Source organism: Protopterus annectens, chromosome 14.part0 (genome assembly GCF_019279795.1).
Source record: "Protopterus annectens isolate FY-2018-M chromosome 14.part0, PAN1.0, whole genome shotgun sequence".
Lineage (NCBI taxonomy): Eukaryota > Metazoa > Chordata > Ceratodontiformes > Protopteridae > Protopterus > Protopterus annectens.
In genome coordinates this window covers 1,123,127,904-1,123,152,589 of record NC_056748.1, presented here as the reverse complement: position 1 = coordinate 1,123,152,589, position 24,686 = coordinate 1,123,127,904, and the positions used below count along the sequence as shown (strand labels likewise).

General features: G+C 40.3%; 1 protein-coding gene across 3 annotated transcripts in view; it reads left to right on the top strand.

Annotated features, from left to right (window-relative positions):
- Positions 1-24,686, top strand: part of ZFYVE27 (zinc finger FYVE-type containing 27) — a 1,067,636-nt gene that overhangs the window by 770,222 nt on the left and 272,728 nt on the right. The window lies entirely within an intron of this gene.

Sequence of the window (24,686 nt, the reverse complement as noted above, 5' to 3'; positions counted from 1 at the left end):
CAGTGGTACTACTCTGACTGAATTCTGTGATCTTTTCTCTTCTGTTTGTCAGGTTTTCCCCATTTGTTTCTTCAGTCATGTTCATTTCCATCCGGAAGTTTCCCTTAATACAACTCATGTTCCTGAGTCATGTTCATTTGTATCTGGAAGTTTCCCTTAATACAACTCATGTTCCTGAACATATCTGTTCACCTTTTGTTGTCTTCCATTTCGTTGCATTGCTCATTTATACATCCCCCCCTGAACTTCTCTTGCTATCATCTATCAAACTATGCATTAAAGTTTTACGTAATGTACCGGCTCTCATTATCTTGAGAAGTCCTTCTTTCCTCAGCCACTTCTAAAGCCTTCACAGACAATCACAGACAGTCATTTTGCCTTCTCAGACAGTCATTTTGCATTCTTAATCTTCTTTCTATTTAGAAATAATTTTTGCCACTTCCTGGGTAATATTTCAAACTTCTGTCTATAGTTCATGTACTCTGTCCAGCATGCCTAATCCCTGACTACTGGTACTTCTCTTACTTTCTATGCTGCCTGTGGAGTAGATGACTTCTGATGGTAGTACTGACGTCTCTGATGGTACTTCTATGAATTGCTATGTTGCCTGTGGAGTGGATGACTTCTGATGGTAGAGCTCTGACTGACTACTGGTACATCTTACTTTCTATTTTCCCTTTGGAGTAGATGACGTCTGTGATGGTAGTACTCTGACTTAATTCAATATGTTATACCATCTAAAGATATGTAGAAGACTATACATGACAGGAGAGCAAGTCAGTCTAACAAATTTTTTGTGAGTGTAACACTAAGCATTTCGTGATGGCCTCTATGTTCCCATTCCTTACTATAGTATATGTCACAAGCTTCGTAATACTACTGTACGATTCTTAATTAAGCGGATTAATAAGTAGCATTCTTCTTGGATGTCTTTCTGCAAATAAATTGATTACTGAGGTGTAGTCTATCGGGATGACCCTAAGCATGAACAGCAACACTAAACTGTTAAGGCACTCTTGTCCCATTTTACTCCGGAGTTCAGACTTTATCAGTTTTAAGGCTGAATTAGCCCTCTCTACTCCAGCAGTTGTGACTGGAGTGAGTAAGAGTGTATTTAATACAAAGGCAATGTCTGGGAACATTTTGACATTTGTTTGCGAATAGGTCTGCTTCAAATCATTTGGCAGTTCAGAATTGTCTGATAAAGCTTCCCATGTCCTTTCTCACAGTCTGAGCTCTAGGTGGAATGTTGTCGGTGAAGGCAAGTCAAAAAAAAATTTTAAGTGAACTCTCTCTATCTAATGTTAAGCTGTTCAAGTTTGATGGAATTAGTGAGAGTCCTAGCTGTTGATGCCATTGTAGTGAATCGTCTGGATAGTTCATGAATGAAGTGATCCAGAAAGGGAATAAAAATTGCTTTTCGCCAGTGCTCTTCTGAAGTCTCTCCAGCCATATTGTACCTCATAGTCTGTTTGCTACAGACACGTGGAAGGGGTAGTTCAACATTACTGCAGAAGCTCCCCATTTCTGACATATCTCTGAAGATATTCCTAAACTCATTCTCAATGTTTCCACGAACAGTCTGCAGCTCATGAAACACACAGCTGACTTGCTCATATGCATACAGTACATCTTGTGACGATCCTTGCAGAAGTTTGCTAAGGGGCTTAGTAAAGCCAAACAAGAACCTTGCTGACTGGAAGGCAACAATAAAGCAAGACTTAGTAATTGAACTGTAAAGTCCACTGGCATCTGTCAAAGTTTTTCCATCCCAGTGTGGCCCTCTGTTATTCATAATATTGTCTAAACAGTGAATGAGTGCTTCATACATATGATAGAAGTCATCAAAGGCTGTATGTCTCTCCACCCATCTGGTCTCAAACAGTAACTTAAGCTTTTGTTTTTCTATAGGTTTTTTGCCACTTGTCTTTTGCTGTAAATTTATGTACTGCACTGATTCCTCTAGACATCTTTGCCTTTTTGGGGAGTATTTGAAAAACAAACCAGCTTCCTTCACTATATTTGACATTATTCGTACTTCTGGAACTTGGCAAGCCTTTGAAAGTACAAAGTTCAACTGGTGACTAGCACAATGAAAAAAAATAGCATGTGGTACTTTTTCTTGAAACAAAGCTGCACAGCCTTTCTGTGCTCCAGCCATGTGTCCAGCACCATCGTACCCTTGAGCTTTGCAGTGCTCAAGATTCAACGTTAACTTTGTTAGGCATGTGACCAACTTATTGCAGATCTCCTCTCCGGACACAGATTCACAGGCAATAAACTCTATGAATCTCTCCACAGGATGGCCATTCTTCACATATCGTAGTACAACTCCAAGTTGTTCCCAGTTGCTTATATCTGCAATTTCATCTGCTTGGATGGAATAAAAGGGTCCAAGAGGCTGTTGTTTAATATCCTTTATTATCTGCTGTTGAATGTATTCTTTAATACAGTCTAGCAATTCATTCTGCACTGTTTTTGAAATATATGTTGCATTCTTTTGGCATGTCTGCAAGTGGGCTTCTAACTCTCTGTCACCAGCATCAATTCGGAAATCGACTAGAAATCTGAAGTTTCCTTTGTTGGTTGTACAGTCAGATGTGTGGTCATCTGTATGTCCACGAAGGGCTATCCCTTGCCTTCCACAATACTTCAGACACTTTATAATAGAGGTTAGTAAAGCTCTGGTTTTGGCCAACTGCAGCTGTGAAGCATTTGAAATTGCAAAGTCTACTCTTTGACTTGGATTGTCTCTTGTGATTCGGAAAGCATGTAATTTTGCCTCAGATTTCTTGTGGTAATATAATTCTGAATGTCGCTGAATATCAGCTTTGGCATGCTTCCAATTACAGTATGGCTGCTCAATGAATAACTTTGCCCATTCTGTCTGTGCTGGTGTTGGAAATAACACACAGGCTAAACAATACAGCCCATCTTGTTTCACTGAATATGCCAGAAAATTAAACTGGTCTAGCCATGACAGCTGACATTGGCGAAGGGAACTTCCTGATTTTCTTCTTTTGTCTGTGAAGGCTTTGAGTGGAAAATGAAAACTGCCATGTGGTTTGCAATGATTTATGACAATGACTTCCTCCTTATCTGCAGTATTAATACACGTGATGTACTCACTAATATCTGGCAGTGAACACTTTGTGGCACCGACTTCATCCAAATGCTTCTTACTGACTTCACGAACAGTACTTCTCTCACTTTCGATGTTATCTCTTAAGCTGCTGACTTCTGTGACTGACTTCTCTGATGGCACTAGATTCATTTACTATGTCTTCTGTGTCAAACACATGACTCTCTGACTGCTGGATAAAAAAAAAAAAAAAATATTAAGAGGAAGATACCTTCTGTAACAGTACAACAAATACAACTACATTGAATAGCGTAGTGTTACAAAAAAAAGTTTCAATAACTAAAAAAAAATGTAGGGAAAGAATCTATACACTGGATGCCTGCAAACCCACAAAAGAAATGCAAAGTATACAACATGGGATTATTAAGATGTTCCATCTCACCGATGAGCTCTTGCTAGGATCCGCCACATAACGCAAGCACTCAGGTCACTCCAAAGCAAATACAAATATGACTCAGTCATTGTACATGGTGGTGTGAATGAACTGAGACGTACCTCCCTGGACTACATGAAAAGAGACATAGAGGAGCTCTCTGATCATGTAGCCCAGGCTGGTATGACCCTGACCTTGAGCAGCATCTTACCCTCACCTAGAATGATGCCACAGTACAAAGACAAAATGATCGATTTTAACAATTGGCTAAAATTTTGGTGTCATTCAAAGGGGATCCAGTGTCTGTCAGCCTGGGATGACATGCTCGACAAGCCACGTTGCTTCGCTAGGGACGGCTTGCACCTGTCACCACTGGGCTTTCGGATATTGGCAAAGGCTCTTGCCACCCCATAGTGCCTTTTTTAGGCAAGGCTCAAAAGTCAAACCCACCCCCATAGACAGCACAAGGAACAAGAAACTAAGGGTAATGCTGCTGAACGCCAGAAGTCTTAACCTCAAGATGCACGCACTCGAAGCTCTCCTCAGCATGGAGAACATCGATATCTGTGCAGTGACAGAAACCTGGTTCAAGGCTCCAGAGAGCACCCCAGCACTACCAGGCTATACCACATATCATGCTTTTCAGCCCCAAAACCCAGACCGAACCACAAAAGGAGGGGGAGTTTCCATATTTATCAAGGATATCCACACGTCCAGGTTAGTGGCATTGCACGAAGTATCGGAGACCATCCATGTGCAACTAACAGTGGGCAAGACTGCTTTTCAGTTTATAGCATCCTACAGACCACCCTCTCAAAGTCAGGAATCCCATTCGGCTTTCCTGAAAACATTGGAGAACATGAAGATCTCTCTGAACACCATTATATTGGGCGACTTCAACTACCCAAACATTGACTGGAAGCACTACTCAAGCTCCAGCACCTTAGCCCAAAGATTCCTGGAAATTATAAACTCAAATGCTATGGAACAACTAGTCACCACTCCCACAAGAGGGGACAACATACTAGACCTGATCATTACCAACATGGGGACTCTATGCTCCACACCAGAAGTATATCCCTCATTGGTAAGATCAGACCATAAATTAATTTCACTGGATGTCCACATCCCGACCCCACCCCCAGCCCAGAAAACCACAGTGAAAAACTTCTCAAAAGCGAACTTCTCACTTCTCAAAACTGAAGTGGAATCCTTCAAGGCCCCAGGGCCAGTGGAAACTACAGCCCAAACTGCAGAATCCTATATAAATGCATTCTACGGACATCTCCAGGAATGCATGGATCATGCTATCCCAAACAAAACCAAGACCCAATCATCCAAAGGCAGGCGTCCAGTCTGGTGGACCCCTGCCATAAATAAACTGTACAACAGAAGGAGGAAGCTACTACATGATAGAGCAAAATCCCTAATAGGGAAGGCATCTCTGATCAGTACTAGCAAAAATTACAATCCCTCATAAAATCCTCCAAGGCCAGCTTCGAGAGAAAAATTGCACAGGACACCAAAGACAATCATAAGGCTTTTTCAGTTATGTTAGAAACCTGGGATGCAACTCCCAGACTTGTTCTGAGTTGATTCTAAGCGACAAAAATACACTGAACCCACAGACATCGCCAATATCCTGGCAGACAGGTTCAGTGCAAACTTCTCCACCCCCTCCCCCCAAAAGAGCAAATATCTATCCCGGCAGGGGGCTGCCTCCCAAACATCTCAGATGCTCAGGTGAAGGCTGCCCTCTCCAAAGCAAAAAACACTGCTTCCATGGGACCAGATGGCGTCCCAGGTTGCGTCCTACATGAACTACAAGAGGAACTAATCCCTCAAATAAAACAGCTATACAATCTCAGCCTCACTACAGGATATGTGCCTACAGAATGGCGTACAGCAACAGTGGTCCCACTCCACAAAGGAGGAGCATCTACGGACCCTGGAAACTATCGCCCCATAAGCCTGACTAGCTTAGTCTGCAAGGCTATGGAGAGGATCATCATGGAGCTCATAAACAAAGTCATTGGGGACCTACAAACACTAGATCCTATCCAGTTCGGCTTTGTCAAGGACAGATCCTGCCTTTTGAACCTGGTTGACTTCTTTGAAACAGTCACCAAAGCCATAGATGAAGGGAAGGTAGTCCACACAGCCTATCTGGACCTTGCAAAGGCATTTGACACAATACCCCACTCTGGCATCATAGATAAGCTATCCAGCTTAAATATAAACCCTTATGTCACAAGATGGGTCGCAAACTGGCTCAAAGACAGAACCCACAGAGTGAGAGTTGCTGGAGCCATGTCAGACTCAAAACCGGTCACAAGTGGCGTCCCACAGGGTTCTGTCCTGGGACCACTCTTGTTCGGTATATACTTTTCCGAGGTACAGGCAAACGTGGGAGGACTATGGCTCACCAAGTTCGCAGACGACTGCAAACTGGGCGCCATAATCAACTCTCCAGCTGACACAAACATCCTTCAAAAAGATCTCACAGAGACAGATAACTGGTGCCAGCGCCATGGTTTAAAGCTAAATGCCAAAAAATGTATAGTCATACCCTTTGGCAAAACAATGTGCCCACAAATTACCACATAGGCGGAAACCCATTAAGTACAGAGAAAGTTATTAGGGACCTGGGGACCCAAGTTGATAGCAATCTCTCCTTTGAAAACCGCATTGCCAAAGTGGTTAGAAAGACATTCTACATAGCCCACCTCATCACAAAGGGTTTCACATCTAGATCAAGAGAGGTAATCGTGCCCCTTTATTCATCCCTCATCAGGCCCATCATAGAATACAATGCCCCTTTTGGGATGTACCTTACCCGACACCTGCAGCAGTTAGAAAGACCCCAAAGGTATCTCACCAAGAGGATCAAGGGTCTCAAACAGATGCCATATACTGCTCGGTTAAAAAAACTCCAGCTCTACTCAGTTGCATACCACCTACTTCGAGGCGATCTATGCCTGACATACAAAGCTATGTCAAATCCAGAATTAATGGACATGCTCCACCTCAGTAAATCTAAATCCCTTAGAGCCACACGCTCGAGGGACTTGAACCTCAGCACAGAAATAAATAGAACTTGCTGGAGGGACAGGTTCATAACCCAGAGGCTCCCTTCACTCTGGAATAGAATTCCAGTTCATGTGAGGCAGAGCACCTCACTGAATCTCTTCAAGAAGAATCTCGATAAGTGGATGGGGGATCGTAGGTTTGTCCCAGGGATTACTCCCGTGTCACTATTAGACAGAGGCACAGTAAACTAAACCTTAAAAAGGGCACAGTATACTCAAATCAAGGGGTGGCGTAAGCCATACAGAATCGGGCTAGGCTTATAATTGCCCCAGGGCAGATAACCTAGTATGAACCTATGAACCTATGAACCTATATGACTTTTAGAGTACAGTAACTTTCAGTTCATTTTCCATTCCATATCTGACTTTTCTTTCAAGACTAAAGTCAGTAAAACTTATGAATACCCTCATTCATAAAATCCTAGACAAATACTTTAGCACAGGAAATAGTGTCACACACATCTGAACTATCTAACAATCATCCTGAGAATAGGACATAATTCTGTACTTTGGCACTACTCTCACCCACAATGACTTACCCTCAGAGACTGAACCTTCTCCGTGTTTTATGACCTTTCTGAAAAATTTGAAGAGACACTGTTGATGTAGTTCTCGCTTGGCTCCTGATGACATAACAGCACTTTCTCCTAACATCCTGCAGCTCATTTCAATACAAGAAATAACTGCTTCTGTTATCTAATGTACAAAATAAAACAATGTCTTAGCCAATGGCCGCAACAACATGTGCTCATTATGCTGAAGAAAGAACGATATAAAACGCTTCACAAATGAATGCATGATCTGTTCTTTGCTTTGGCATGTTGCAATTGCTTTACAAAACTGTCTCTGTCCGTGGGTGCTATACTTCTATCAGCCTACAGACATTCTGGCATTACACAGCATTTTCTGGAGAAATAAAGGGCATAGGAAAAACTAAACATTTTGTAAGCAATTACAGATATCACAATGTACAAATAGCAATGCCAGGACTAGGAAGTATTCTTTACTGTAATAATTCCACATTCACAGTCTTTCTATAAATGTTACTTTCACAAATTACATATCTTGAGACTGTATAACCCAGACATATATTGTTCAGTTTTGTTAAGCTAACATAAGCTGTAACATGACAGCAAGAAATTCCTCCGAGCACATGAGCCCCCAAGCCTTTCTGTGTTGGAGGGAAGCATTCTAGCTTATCAATGGGGGTGTTAAGCACAAGGTAGCCTGTCTACCACAAGATCCAGGTACAGATTCTTAGTTTTAGCACTTGAATTTGCTTATTCGTGCTCAGCACTTGTTCAGAACGTGTTTGTTTGTGTCTTTCGGCTTTTCCTGGTTAGGGGTCGCCACAGTGGAACTCCGGTCCACTAATGATTGGTAGTTGATTTTTATGTGCCGAGTTACCAGCCCTGATGCACAGCCTTCAATAAAGGTATGCCCATTCACGCATGTCTCCACTCAGAAGACGCTCTAGCTGAGAATCGAACCAGACATCATCTTACTGTGAGGCGACAATGCTACCGCAGCACCACTGCACTAAATAAGCTACAAATTACTGCAGCACTCAACCTTCCTCTTTACATACAGGGAAAACAGTTTTTGTACTTACTTTCGTCACTTGCTTACAGAAAAACAGCTCTTATACTCACTTTCCTCACTTGTCTAGAGGAAAGTAGCTTTTTTTATTCAAGCATGTCCAAGGGTCAGCTCCCAGTGTTCTCGCCTGTCTATCTGATGAATCTGGGCATCTTGAGGCAGTGTAGCAATTGCATTATGTACACAGACAACCCTCTCCTCCTACCACTCAACACCACAACCTGTGAGAGATGCACTTATCTAGCCAAACTGGAGGTAAAGCTCTCTTCAACCAAGACTGCACTTGACAGTCAAGAGGAGAAGGTAAACACTTGCACCACACCACACTCCTCATAGTCCCACTAAACCTACACCACCAAAATCTACACGTAGAAACACAAAAACATTTGCAGAGGCTCTCAATAATAATCTGCTCAAGCAACACAGACCTCTAAGCAGAAACACAAGCAACCTCCACCCCCCAACACAACCCAAATGACACATAGCCCACAGACTCAGTGTGCCAATAAACCACAGCCCATAAGGCAAACCAACGTCACCAACATACTAGTCATAGGTGACTCTATAGTCAGGCACACTGATGTCCCACTCACCAGGCTAAACAAGGAGAAGGTTACTGTTAGCTACATGTCGGGTGCCAGGATCCGCCACATAACCCACGCACTCCGGTCACTTCACAACAAGTACAAATATGACTCTGTCATTGCCCATGTTGGTGTGAACGACCTGAGATGTACTTCTTTGGTCTACATGAAAAGAGACATGGAAGAGCTCTCCAATCTTGTAGCCCAGGCAGGTATGACCCTAGCCCTGAGTAGCATCCTGTCATCGCCCAGAATGATACTGCAGTACAAGGACACGTGTTTCACGCTTGGGGGAAATTCAATGTAACCAAGTCTAGGCCTCATCACAAATTTGTTAAGAGTCTGATGTTCCACAACAGCCTTCATGCTCCAGTCGTGCAACCTCTTTTCAGCAATAGGTAGAATGGCGATTTCTGCTCCTCCACATCTCTCCACAGAGTCCTCTAATCAGTAACCAGGCACAAACATATGCATATATTAATATGCTAGAAATTAGGTCTGCTATTTTAACAGCAAGTTTATCAACCACAAATTCATTGAATAAACATGTTACTATAAAAATATTATTCAACTGTCCTGCTTATTGGCATAACCCACTGTAAACACAATACAAACACACCAACATACACAAGAATACAAACACACACACTAACATACACAAGAATACAAACACATGCACCAACATACACAAGAATACAAACACATGCACCAAGATACACAAGATTACAAACACATGCACCAAGATACACAAGAATACAAACACATGCACCAAGATACACAAGAATACAAACACATGCACCAAGATACACAAGAATACAAACACATGCACCAACATACACAAGAATACAAACACATGCACCAAGATACACAAGAATACAAACACATGCACCAACATACACAAGAATACAAACACATGCACCAACATACACAAGAATACAAACACATGCACCAAGATACACAAGATTACAAACACATGCACCAACATACACAAGAATACAAACACATGCACCAAGATACACAAGAATACAAACACATGCACCAACATACACAAGAATACAAACACATGCACCAACATACACAAGAATACAAACACATGCACCAAGATGCACAAGAATACAAACACATGCACCAACATACACAAGAATACAAACACATGCACCAAGATACACAAGAATATAAACACACGCACCAACATACATAAGAATACAAACACACGCACCAACATACACAAGAATACAAACACACGCACCAACATACACAAGAATACAAACACACGCACCAACATGCACAAGAATACAAACACACGCACCAACATACACAAGAATACAAACACACACACCAACATACACAAGAATACAAACACACACACCAACATACACAAGAATACAAACAATGACCTACACAAGAATGGAAACACATGCACCAACATACAGAAGAATACAAACAATGACCTACACAAGAATACAAACACAATAACCTACACAGTATTCAACATCAACACAACCTAACATTTAAAAACACACAAATAATACTGGTAGGGGCAAGCCCTTCATGCTTACGGCCCCATTGAACTTGTATAACCAAGTCTTTGAGATCGCACTTACCTCGGGAAAAGAACTGCTCGGGACACAAGTGTACAGACACAGTCTTCCATAGCACACACCTTTCACACATTTCACACACTTTACTCCTAATATACACAGTTCATACTCTCTAGCATATACTTTCTCACACACAGGCACCTCTGACAACTGGCCATTCATTACAACACATTTCAGAACAGGATCCAACTTTTCAGTCACTCCAGCACACAAGGACAAGGCCAGAACACATTTAGAAGCTAAGCTGCAGCATGACATGGGCTACTGTTCCTCCAGTTTGTTAAGCCAGCTGTTTATCAAATTAGGCTAAAGGAAGTAAGGGTCATAAAAGGAAGCCACTGAGAAGACAGAACATTTAATATTATGTTGTCCTCAATGCAGAACACCATAGAAGCGTTTAATAGTCACACTGGTCTTGTACTTCAATCCTACGTCTGTCAAGGGAGAACCTGAATGAATGCTGTAAAGAAACATCTTACAGAATGAATATAGTACATTACCACTTGTTTCTTAAAATTAAATACAGTGAGATCAGGTGTCTCTATTAAAGGTACAACATGCCGTGGTTGACAAAAGCATGTGTATATATATATATATATATATATATATATATATATATATATATATATGTGTGTGTGTGTGTGTGTATGTATGTGTGCAGCAAATGAGTTTGATTTGAACAGGTCCACTGTCAGCCTATAGCAACTGTGAGACGAGAGACAGAATGTGAAAACATTCAACTGGAATTGGAATGGTTTCACATTAAAATCTAAAGTTCATATTTCATTGTTATGCACAGATGATTAAAACTGTGTCAGTACCACAAACATGCACATCTCATCTCCACCACAGATTTTAGACATGATAAGGTGCCCTATCAATACAGCAAGCACTCAGCAAGTGTGTGTGCATAAACACCACACCAACTCCTGGCTTCATTCTTGCTCTGTTTTGACTCACCACCAGATGCTAAAATAAACAGTGGAATTAGCTCAGTAGCTGGATTTTTAATCCAACCGGATTATATGAAATGCTTCCGTTTGGTGTTGCAGAAATGCACTTCCTCATGTTAGATAGCAAACTCCCACGGCAGCTAATCTACCACTTATTTCCTGAAGGCTGGAGTAAACCATTTAAAAAAACTACTCAAAATGTTCCCTCACGCAGAATGAAGGTTTAACACTTACAATACAGTCAAGCAGCATATGAAAATGCTTACCAAATTTAAAAGTGGACAGCAATTTAGCTACCAGTAAAGGATTGCTCTGAACAACAATAAAATTGATCTAAGCAGGTCTGAGAGCCATCAAAACTGAACTTAGATGTCACGGCAGCATATGAGCTGTAATGCACCTGAATATAGCTACACCATAAAATCCAAGATGTACACATACATTTTGGAAGAGGTAACTGACTCAGTGCCACCAAATGGCTGTTTTTTTTATTTTTCTGAAATGACAGAGGCCCTACAAAGGTAATTAATTTGTTCAGGCTTGAAGACCCATCGCAGTAAAAACAAGCAATCAATACTGGCATGTAAAGCATCTACACAAGACCCAACACACACACACACACACACACACACACACACACACACACACACACACACACACACACACACACACACACACACACACACACACTTGCTGGAATAACCTGTAAGAACCCAGGCACTAAATGTAAGGGATTATCTAAATACTACAACAGGCAAAGAGTCACTACATTGTTGCCTGTACCCTAGGCCTGTGAATACTTTGCGCAGAAATAGGCTCGCTCATCTAAAACAATATTATCAAAGCAAACAAATCAACAGTACCCCCGTCATTTCGCGCAGGAATGGGCGTGGGCGTAATGATCGACATGCCTAATATATAACATGCAAATAATGCAAGATTGACGTGCCATGCAGATTTGCCTGTGACATCACAAATATTCATTCCTTCTTCCCCAAAGTAGTGTGATCTCAGAGTTGTTATATTTGTATTTATACACTTGGAGGTGCAGGGGGGCTGCAAAAAGCACAAGAAAAAAGTAATATTTGTGATGTAACATACTTTACCTTCTTCTTCAAAAAGTGTGATCTCTGAGTTGATAAATTTGTATTTTTGGTCATGGGCAGGCTGTTGGGCGGGGGTTTGGGTGGGCCTTGCTACTTTGCATCGGGGGGTACTAACACCTCAATGTGGCTTCAAAGCTACTTCATTAAGGCAGAAACCTTTCGTAAGTAAGATACCTACTCATGTTTCCAAATAGCCAGTGGAGTTCCACAAGGATTTATATGAAATAATCAAAGGCAGGCCCTACCTACTTAACCTAAAACTTCAATAATTAAGCGAGACATATTTATTAATAGTATAAATAATGCACTTATAATTGCTTTCCTGTATCAATATACATATGATTCTGCTCTAGTTTATTTGCAGTTAGCATCCTGAGCTCACTAAAAACCATAGCACAACAACAACTACTTCACAAAGCCAAACTTCTCTTAACTACAAATAAAGATAAAATGCTTCTGATATGTCCAGATGCTGGCATAGGTATTAGATTTAAATGAAAATAATACAAGATATTACCACAACAAAACTTGTGATTTTTTGCATTAAGACACACAAAATAATTACTTATCAAATCAGATAATCAGTACTGTGATTCCATGTATTCTGCTGTTGAAGCCAAATTATGGAAGTTCATTTAAGTTGCTACTTGAGCTGAGTCATGGTGAAATTAATTTCCAGAAAAATAGAACAGCATTTCATAGAGATGTGGAACTACCAATGTATTAAACAATTACCAAACAGACCAAAAGTATACATCATCCAAATTATTTTGGAAATTATCGCGTGATAATCTGATTCATATGTAGTTACTTGGCTTACAGTCCAGGGGACAATTGCAGAGTCTAGCCCAAACTTCCCAGTTGCCCTTAAGCACTGCCTCAAGATCACACAGTAGGCAGATAAGAGGTGAAGGAATCAAACCTGGATCACAGTAACTATAGGTTACAGCTTTACCCTTCTGCACTAGCTGAAAACTGATGTAAAAGACTGCCATACAAACTACACACACACACACACACACACACACACACACACACACACACACACACACACACACACACACTAACTAACTAAGGGTAATGCTGCTCAACGCCAGAAGTCTAAACCTCAAGATGCACACTCTTGAAGCCTTCCTCAGTATGGAGAACATTGATGTCTGTGCAGTGACTGAAACCTGGTTCAAGGCTCCTGAGAGCACCCCAGCACTACCAGGTTATACCTCATATCATGTTTTCCGGCCCCAAAACTCGGACCGAACCACAAAAGGAGGGGGAGTATCCATATTCATCAAAGATACCCACACCTCCAGGTTAGTGGCAATGCACGAAGCATCGGAGACCATCCAGGTGCAACTAACCATAGGCAAAACTGCCCTACAGTTTGTAGCATGCTACAGACCACCCTCTCAAACTCAGGAACCCCACTCAGCCTTCCTGAAGACACTAGAGAGTATGAATGTCTCTCCAAATACCATCGTATTGGGAGACTTCAACTACCCAAACATAGACTGGGAACATTACTCAAGCCCAAACACCCTAGTCCAAAGGTTCCTAGAATTCATAAACTCAAATGCGATGGAACAACTAGTCACCACTCCCACAAGAGGAGATAATATACTACACCTGATCATCACAAACATGGGGTCACAATGCTCCACACCGGAAGTATACCCCTCATTGGTGAGATCAGACTATAAATTAATCTCACTGGAAATCCACATCCCGCCCCCACCCCCTGCACAAAAGACCACAGTAAAGAATTTCTCAAAAGCCGACTTCACACTTCTTAAGACTGAAGTGGTATCCTTCAAGGCCCCTGGGCCAGTGGAAACCACAGCCCACACCGCTGAATCCTTTACAAACTCCTTCTATGGAGACCTTCAAGAATGCATGGATCATGCAATCCCTAATAAAACCAAGACCCATTCCCCCAAAGGCAGGCGTCCTGTCTGGTGGACCCCAGCCATTAACAAACTTTACAACAGGAGGAGGAAGCTACTACATGACAGAGCAAAATCCCTAAAAAGGAAGGCATCTCTGATCAGTACTAGCAAAAATCTACGTTCACTCATAAAATCATCCAAGGCCAACTTTGAGAGAAAAATCGCAAAAGACACAAAAGACAATCACAAGGCTTTCTTTACCTATGTTAGAAACCTGGGTGGAAACTCTCAGATATGCTCAGAGTTAGTCCAAAATGACACAAAATACACTGAACCCACAGACATTGCCAACATTCTGGCAGACAGGTTCAGTGCAAATTTCTCCGCCCCCTGCCCCCCAAAAGGAGAAATATCTATCCCAGCAGAGTGCAGCCTCCCTAACATCTCAGATGCCCAGGTGAGAGCCACCCTCTCCAAAGCTAAAAACACAGCATCAATGGGACCGGACGGTGTCCCGGGCTGCGTGCTACATGAACTCCAAGAGGAACTAAACCCGCACATAAGACTGCTGTTTAATCTTAGCCTTACTACAGGATACGTACCCAAAGAGTGGCGTACAGCAGCAGTGGTCCCATTCCACAAAGGAGGTGCTTCTACGGACCCTGGAAATTACCGTCCCATAAGCTTGATGAGCCTGGTCTGCAAAGCTATGGAAAGGATCATTATGGAACTCATAAACAAAGACATTGGGGACCTACAGACATTGGACCCTACCCAGTTCGGCTTTGTCAAGGGCAGATCCTGCCTTTTGAACCTGGTCGACTTTTTTGAAACAGTCACTAAGGCCATTGATGAGGGTAAGGCAGTTCACACAGCCTACCTTGACCTCGCAAAAGCCTTTGACACAATACCCCACTTGGGCATCATAGACAAGCTCACCAGCTTAAATGTAAACCTGTATGTCACAAGATGGGTTGCAAACTGGCTCAAGGACAGAACCCACAAGGTCAGAATTGCTGGAGCCATGTCAGACTCTAAGCCAGTCACAAGCGGTGTCCCACAGGGCTCAGTCCTGGGACCCCTCTTGTTCGGCATTTATTTTTCTGAGGTGCAAGCAAACATTGGAGGATTGTGGCTGACAAAGTTCGCAGATGACTGCAAACTGGGCGCCATAATTGATACTCCAGCGGACACAAGCATCCTTCAGAAAGGCCTCATAGAAATGGATAATTGGTGCCAGAGCCATGGCCTTAAACTGAACGCCAAGAAATGTATAGTCATACACTTTGGGAAAAACAAGGTACCCACAAATTACCACATAGGTGGTAATGCATTAAGTATGGAGGAGGTAATCCGGGACCTAGGGACCCAAGTTGACAGTAACCTCTCATTTGACACTCACATTGCCAAGGTGGTTAGGAAGACCTTCTATATTGCCCACCTTATCATGAAGGGATTCACATCTAGATCAAGAGAGGTCATTGTGCCCCTGTACTCTTCTCTTATCAGGCCCATGATTGAGTACAATGCCCCATTCGGGATGTATCTTACCCAACACCTGCAGCAGTTAGAAATACCCCAAAAGTTCCTCACCAAGAGGATAAAGGGTCTCAAACATATGCCATATGCTGCCCGGCTGAAGAAACTCCAGCTCTATTCAGTCGCATACCGCCTACTCAGAGGCGATCTATGCCTGACGTACAAGGCCATGTCCAATCCCGAATTAATGGACATGCTCCACCTCAGAAAATCCAAATCCGTCAGAGCCACGAGAGCGAGAGATTTGAACCTCAACACAGAAATAAATAGGACGTGCTGGAGAGACAGATTCATAACCCAGAGGCTCCCTACACTCTGGAACAGAATCCCAGTCCATGTTAGGTACAGCCCCTCACTGACTCTCTTCAAGAGAAATCTTGACGAGTGGATGGGAGATCATAGGTTTACCCCGGTGGTCATCTCTGTGTCACTACTAGACAGAGGCACAGTAAACTAAACCCTAAATGGGCTTAGTATTCTCATCCCAAGGGGTGGCAAAAGCCACACACACTCTGGCTAGGCTTATAAATGCCCTAGGGCAGATAGCCTAGTTTGAACCTATGAACCTATATGTATGTATGTATATATATATATATATATATATATATGTCTATATATACACACATACATAAATATGTATATGTGTGTGTGTGTGTATATATATATATATATATATATATATATATATATATATGTATATATATATATATATATATATATATATATATATATATATATATGTATACATATATATATATATATATATATATATATGCATATATATATACATACATATATATATATACATACACACACACACACACATATATATATATATAGATATAGATAGATATATGCCTCTATGTTTAAATAGTACGCATTTACTGTATATATATATATATATATGTATATATATATATATATATATATATATATATATATATATATATATATATACGACAAAACCGACTAGTAGAAACTCGAAGAAACACTATTAAAATGCAGAAAAAACTTCAAAAACAAAATCATCCCCAAGGGGGGTGCTACAGGAAACAAACACTGGAGACAGGAGCTGATTGCTGAGCGGTTTCTTTCGGTTTTATTACTACGAACTTCTTCAGAGCGATACGTATATATATATATATATATATATATATATAGATATATGCGTATTACATACATACACACACGGACATATACATGTTTGTTGGGTGTGTGCTTGCGTTTTATTACAGTACATACTGTGCAGATATTATACACATTTAGCAGAAATAGTAAACAAGGTGATGCAATTCCTTCTTCAGCTATAAGACAAGTATAATTAAGTTTAGGACAACATAGAGAATAACAGTTTAACTGTGTAAAGCACACATTCTGATTTCATCAGATGTAATTTCGCAGGATGAACTTGCTGGAACCGTCACTTGGAAGCGTGTGAGTGGGATCACTTATGTAAGTATTTAGGGCAATGGATGTTAAGTAAATAATGGCATTTATAGTAGAACATTGCAGCACTTGAGTGAGTACCATATTATAAATATATATATATATATATATATACAGCCTATTAACTGTTTATCATTATTAGAAACGTTCATCGCTTTTATTCTTAAAAAGTCCATTTTCCATGTTCCACACAGGTATGTCACACATTTGCACTTATTTTAGCAAGTTGCATATTTTAACAAATATCCATGCTAAACAAATGTTTACTTTATACTGAAGACGAATCCTAGTTGAAGTTGTAGAGTTTCAGCATTTCATCCAGTTGTTTCCTATTACACTGACAGCTTAACTCTCAACCATTCAGGAACAAATTTCAACAGAATCAGAGACAATGACAGAAAAAATCAGAGAGACTTTTAAAATATTCGCACTATTAATTTGAGACAGTAACAGAATAGAAGAACATGAGTTAATATACATTTTCTGAAGGAAAATTCTAAAACTCTTAATTATTGTCAGTATTTAAAAAGTGCAATTCACCACCTTTCCTCCAAAAGTCACCAGGTTTAAGAGGGACAAAGCTAAAATCTCACTCCGTATCAAAAATCAGTGACAGCCGAAAGGCATAATCCTCCTTTTGGAGACAGAAAACTGAAAGTTCTAGGTATCCACACTAGGACCGTGGGAGCGTTAGAAGTTTGCGCCCACAGTAGCTGATCCTAAGATTTACTGATTTCATTCATAAAGAAAGGCATGTTTAAGGATAATAATTTACGTATTACTAAACAACTGAAAAAATATAAATATTTCTTAACTGGACTATATGGGATTTTCTGTTTTGTGAAATAAGAAAGCAAACCTCTTTGAGGTCATCTGCAGTCATTTTAAAAGCCACAGCTATGCCGCTCAAAGTTATGCACAAGCGGGCTCAAGGCTAGTCGGGTACAGACATATAGGCAGCGAATGGTCTGCTTCAAAACTTTTCCGTGAAAAAAATCTGGGCTCTGTTAAAATGACTATTAGGAATGACTAAATGGTTTACAAATTATCTTAATATTTTGCAAAATAGGTACTTATTATTTCATTGGGTACCTTGCACCCCAGCCCCACACAAGTACTAACCAGTTTTAATTTCAAATTCCTGGCAATTTAGCTCTGTCCATTAGTATCCAGATTGCTTTGTTACGATATGCAATAGTAAAAATATGGATTAAAACTGAAAGAACATTTCCACATTCTGAAGCAGCAGCAAATAGTCATTACATAAAGTAACACAATCTGTGATCTCTCTTAATTTCCTTAGGTACTGTCATGGTGTAAGTGACCTTGTGCTGCGTGACTTGAACCTCAAGCAGTGCACCTGAGGAGACTGGCACTTACTAGGTGAAGCACCCAAGGTAGGGGCTGTAGAGGTCGGCGTGTTTTTTTACTGTGGCATTTCATACCAAGGTGTAGTAGATAGCGGAAGATTGGGTGTGGAGCGGGACTATTACTTTGATGTGTTTAAAACACATCTTACATAAAACAAAACTTTTGTATTTGGAAGATTACTTCAAGTAGTTACCCGTGTGTCAGTTGTGTATGCGATGTGAGCCACTTTCAGTAACAAAAAACTTTTAGCCTAGATCAGTATTTCTTTCTCCAACAGGTTTTAGTAATAAAAGGCATGTAGGGGGGCTTTATTATGTGAATTACTTATTAACAGTAAAATTGTTCTGAGGGAAATAACCAGTGTGACTTGGTTGGACAATGTCCTCTTAAGTTACTTAGCCAAAGAAGAGCTTGTCAAGGGTTCTACGAAAACAAAGTTAAAACGTTTGATGGTTGCTTGTTGTATGATTATTGGTCAGTAGAGAATCTGTTTTTTTTTTTTTTTTTTTTGGGGGGAGAGTGTTAGTGTAAAATTAATCAAGCGGCTTAGCCTTTGCTTATCCTACAATTTCAAAATCTGCTTTTTTGAGTAGATGTGGAAAAACGGTGGTTCTGACAAAAGTTTATTACCAGAAAACTTTTGAAGGAACTTCGTGTCAAAATCCATGCGAATAATATTGTACTGTAGGACATGCCTCTCAACTGCTATGATTTATGTCCTCATTCTTAGCCTTGTGAGATCTGTTTATATTTTCAAGTTAGACCTGTGTAGGAATACATACATCAATGATTCATTAAATAACGAACGTATGCCCATAGACTCCTGTCATTAACTGTATATAGTTCCCTGTATGAAGTCCTTTTCTGTTTTGAAAAATGTGAATTGAAAGGTTCTTCTGTTTCTGACCATTTGCTATAATTTTAATGGCTGGTGCTGTGATTTTTACCTCTCATAGTTGGACAGAGATGTTTGCTGACACACTGCCATGAATGATTGTACTAATTGTTATAGGTTATGAGTCCCCGTCATCTTTTTCAATCCAAATGTGCGTCACGTGGTGAGCCACTTTCAGTTCAGATCACATGCGCCATTCGGCCTGTAATCATTGTTAAGCATGAAGACTTGCTTAAAAACAAGTCAGCCATTTGTGGTGTACTGGCTTTACTGAAAACTGAAAGAGGGGTGCACCTCGTAACTCGGTATAGTAAGTGAGTTTTAACAGACTGAGAAGAAGTAACAGAGCCAGGATACATTTCTCTACAACCACGGTTAAGAGTAACGGACGTCCAAAGGACTTGTGCAGTGCGTTATATTACACAGCGCCAGACACTAATGATAACAAGACTAAATTGTCGTAATACATTTTTTAAGAAGGCAGACACCAGAGTTCCCACATTTTCGAAGAAAGCCTTCATATGAAAAAAGGCAGCTCCAATGTAAGTTTTAACTGAGATTTCGCAGCCTCTAGAGTATTGGGAGACTTCAGAGTCACGTTTTAGAATAAGGCTTCAAGCCTTGTGATGGCGTTAAGTATTACTGTAACTCAACTGTAGTACCACATTATTAGGAATGCTTCTGTTTTTCAGACATGTCACGGTCCACATTATTCCACGGAAAGGGTCTTTCACATCATTTTTATTAGATTGTTTAACAGCTGCGTTAATTCATGAAAGGATTTCTCTGTATACATGAAGTAAAATAATGCAACCATTGGTCTAGAGTTCCAAGTTGGAAGTTGTTAGTAAGCAAATTTGGCCCCTTTGTTCTACGTTGTGAAGGTGGACTGTTGAGTGCTATTGCAATGGCGGTTAATTCATGTTGACCCAAAATAGTGAAGTGCCCCTCTCCCTCCACATATACAAAACTACCCACTTTATCTTAAATGAGCTCTTTGGTCTACTCATTAGTAAAAAAAAAAAAAAAAAAAAAATCATCCTGCCTTCAAAAGATATCACGAGATCTTCTATCCAGTTGGGCTTCAAAGGTAAAATTGAGTAATTAATTGGGACTCCCAACAGTCGAACCAAAAAAAAAAAAAAAGAAAGAAAAATACATCTCACAGACTTGTCAACCAGGAACAAAACAGTTGCTGGAGGTCAGAACTCACTCTGCACAGTCTGACAGCCTAGAATTTTTTATCCCGCAAGCTTCTCACTCTCACAACACAATGCTCTTTTCACCAAAACACGCCTAACTCAACTACAACAGCAATATATTTGGAGGAGCATTTTGAGGAGGTTATAAATCATGTGACTTTGCAACCTTCAATCCCTTCTCTGATGTATTTGAGTTAGGCGTGATTTTTCACAGCATTGATTGGTTACGAGGGAAAAGTAACCCGCACTGAAAAAAATTTACGGCGGTCCATATATGATGATTTCAAATTTTTGTCTCCATGATACCGTAAAAAAAAAAAAAAAACGTAACTTAGGTACATTTTTAAAAAAAATAAAGAACAAAGGTTTTAATGGACAAAAGGGGGCGGCACGTGCCCCTGCGCCCATGCCTAAATCTGCCACTGAATGGGTTGCTATACCAACACAGAGGTGTATAACCACTGTAAAGGGAGTACTGAAATCTTTCTGAAAGTAATGTTTTTTAATAACTGTGGATAGATTGATGAAATTAGAAAAGGGTGATTCTCAAAGAGCATTACAGGTATTTTCCACATAAATGGTGAACTGGCAAATGAAATTACTTTATTGTAGTGTGATGGGGTCCAAAACATTTGACAGCTTTGTGTGTGGCAAGATTGGGTATGAAAGTATTTTACTCTGAATGAAAAAGAAGCCAAAATCCAGAAAAAGTGAAAAAATATTAAAAACTACATTGACTACAGGCTCAATTCTGCTGGAAATGTCATGTATAGCTTTGTACTTAGCAGCAGGTCAATAAAATTCGTTTTTATTTTTGCAGATGTGATAGTTCTATAATGAAACTGGAAGCAGCACTCATTTTATCTCAAAATTACTTGACTTGTACCTCATGGTGTAAGAGGGAAATCTGAGCAGAGGTAGTGCTAAGGAAAAATGCCATCCCTGAGGAATCAGGATCTTTCATGAAGCGGTTATTTTTTCCATGAAAATGCACACACAGTGCTATTAGGACTCTTAATTAAAAACAATAGATACAATTCTGAATTAAGAGGCAGGTATTTGTAGCATGTGAAAATATCAGGAAGGAAGAAATTTGTAGAAGTAGTGGATGTGGTACTTGTGGTACTCACTGTGAAGGTCCAGCACAGTGGGATGTGCAAAGGACAAGTCCAGGCATTATTCAGCAAACCCAAACTACTAGGGATGCTGCTGGTGTACTCTATGCAAGCAATAATGCCCAACAGGATATGTGTTTGTGTTACTACATAAATAACGCCCCCCAGGGGTATCATGAGGCCCAACGCCACAAGTGGAAAGCCTTTATACCCCTGGAAGGGTGATATTTACACAATAACATACATCCTGGAGGGCATTATTGTGCTTAGAGAATGGGTTGTCAGTAAAATTGTTATGTTTTATTACTATATTATTTTTTGTATCTTTTTGATGTAAAATAGTTACTCCGCCTAATGTTTCAAATATGCTGTAGTATTTGTAAATGGTGTTGCAGGAAGTATTGTACATCCACTATATAATATACTGCTGATGGCGCAGGGGTGCAGCTGTAGCATTGTTGCCTTACAGCAACAGGTTCTCAGGTTCGATTCTTGGCTGGTGTGCCTTCTGTGCAAAGTCTGCATGTCCTCCCTGCATTCATGTGGGTTTCCTCTGGGTGCTCCGGTTTCCTCCCACGTCGCAAAGACATGCATCTGGAGCATTTCTCCCCAGACCTCTGCTGAAAATTGGCTTCGTTCCAAGTTGAACTTTCCTGGTAAACAAATGTTAAATAAATAAAATAAAAAAATAACATTTTTAAAAAGTATCCCGATATTTACTTAATTTTTCAGTCACTTACTTCTAAAGGGTGTGGTTTGTTTCAAGACTTTATTTCCTTCAGAAAATTCATGCCAACACAAATCCTGTTATTCAAGCAATTTTATAAGAGCAATATTTAAAATGTGTTCCTATTTTGAACCATTGTTCCCCCTTTTTTTAGGCTTTATCAATATATTTTGAGCTAAGAGGACGAGCGTTTTACAAACCTTATAACTGCTGCTGCCAGTGGTCAAGTGATCTCATTCTGTCTCACCTACAAATGCAAATGCACTCAGAAACACACTTGCACTGTAAAAAATGCATGCTAACACAAATCCTGTTATTCAAGCAACTTTTATAATTTTATAAGAGCAATATCTGTTACTACTTATGTGCCTTTGTACCCCGTTTATTTTAAGCTTTATTGAAATTTCTTGCTCAAGAGGTGTGTGAACCTCGTAACTGTTGCTGCTGCTGCCACTGTTCGATCGCTCTCACTCTTTACACACACACACACACACACACACACACACACACACACACACACACACACACACACACACACTTCAGCTTGACATTTCAATATAGTGAGCTGAAACATCAAATGGCTCAAATGACTAAAAAAAAGTGTTTTTTGCAGGGGGGAAGCCCCATCTGCACCACCACCCCCAGCTGCTTTTATATATATATATATATATATATATATATATATATATATATATATATCTGTATATATGTCTACTGAGTCCGAGATTGCAGCAGTGGGGAATAAGGAAAAACTTATTACCTCACTGTTACCACTCTTGTACCGAATACCAAAAAGTCACCACAAACCCAAATCTCACACACACACGCACACACACACATGTATTTGTGTGTGTGTGTGTGTGTGTGTGTGTGTGCATGTGCACAAACAAGCACACATGGATGCATTCACAGAAATACATACACTCACACAAACACACACGCGCACACACAATCTCAAACCAACCTGTTTTTAATGGATTTTGCATACATCGACCAAATAAGTTCAGTAATATGAATCCAGTAAAAATTGACAAAATGATATTCGATCAGACAAACAGCACCCTAATATGATGCTGTTGTACAGCACTGATTTATAATTCTTTGCACAATTAAAATGATTTTGCAGTTTGGCAGCAGTGAGATGTGTATGTAAGAGTCGTACTGAAACAACTTGAGAGAGAAAAGTATTTAGTGACGAGCTCTTGAGTTAAATAAAACGGGACAGAGGTGTATGTAAGTGGATAGAAGATATATTTATGCTGTTATATGTGAATAATGCAGAGGAAGTTTGAAGAAGACCTAAGAAGACAAAGGCGGAAGGTAGGGCTGACGGGGAGAGCAGAGAAAAGAAAAAAGGATTTATCCCCAGTGAAGTATATGTAAAAATTTGGGTGAATTAGCCTCTAAAGCATTTACAACTAGAGTTCTGAACACTTGAATGTAAATGACTGAGCAAAAATGCTTTAAATATGAAGAGTAAAAGTAGAGCTACATTTCAGGGGGAAGAGTGTCCCAAACATCAGGGACTAATTCAGAGAAAGCTCACTCTGTAAAATGTATACAGAAAAGAAATATATTTAGGGTGTGGGAACTAGTATGTTGAAATCTGACAGTGGTAACACTGAGTGGGATTTTTAGTTTGCTAGTCAAAGACGGGCACAACTCAATATGCAGCATTTTGTAATTTGTAACATAAAATAGTAAATTTGTGCTTTACTTTGATTAGTGGATCGTAGTGTTGTTGTTGTGTCTTTCGGCTTTTTTCCGTTTAGGGGTCGCCACAGCGGAACTCCGGTCCACTAATGATTGGCAGTTGATTTTTACGTGCCGAGTTGCCAGCCCTGATGCACAACCTTCAACGAAGGTATGCCCATTCGCACATATCTCCACGCAGAAGACGCTCTAGCTGAGAATCGAACCGGACAGCGTCTTACTGTGAGGTGACAACGCTACCGCAGCACCAAATACTTTGATATTTTCTGGTGTCAAAAAGAATTTCCAGGTTTTAGTTAGGTTCTTTTGAAGAGAAATTGTATTTTACCGGCATATTCTAGTTTTAGT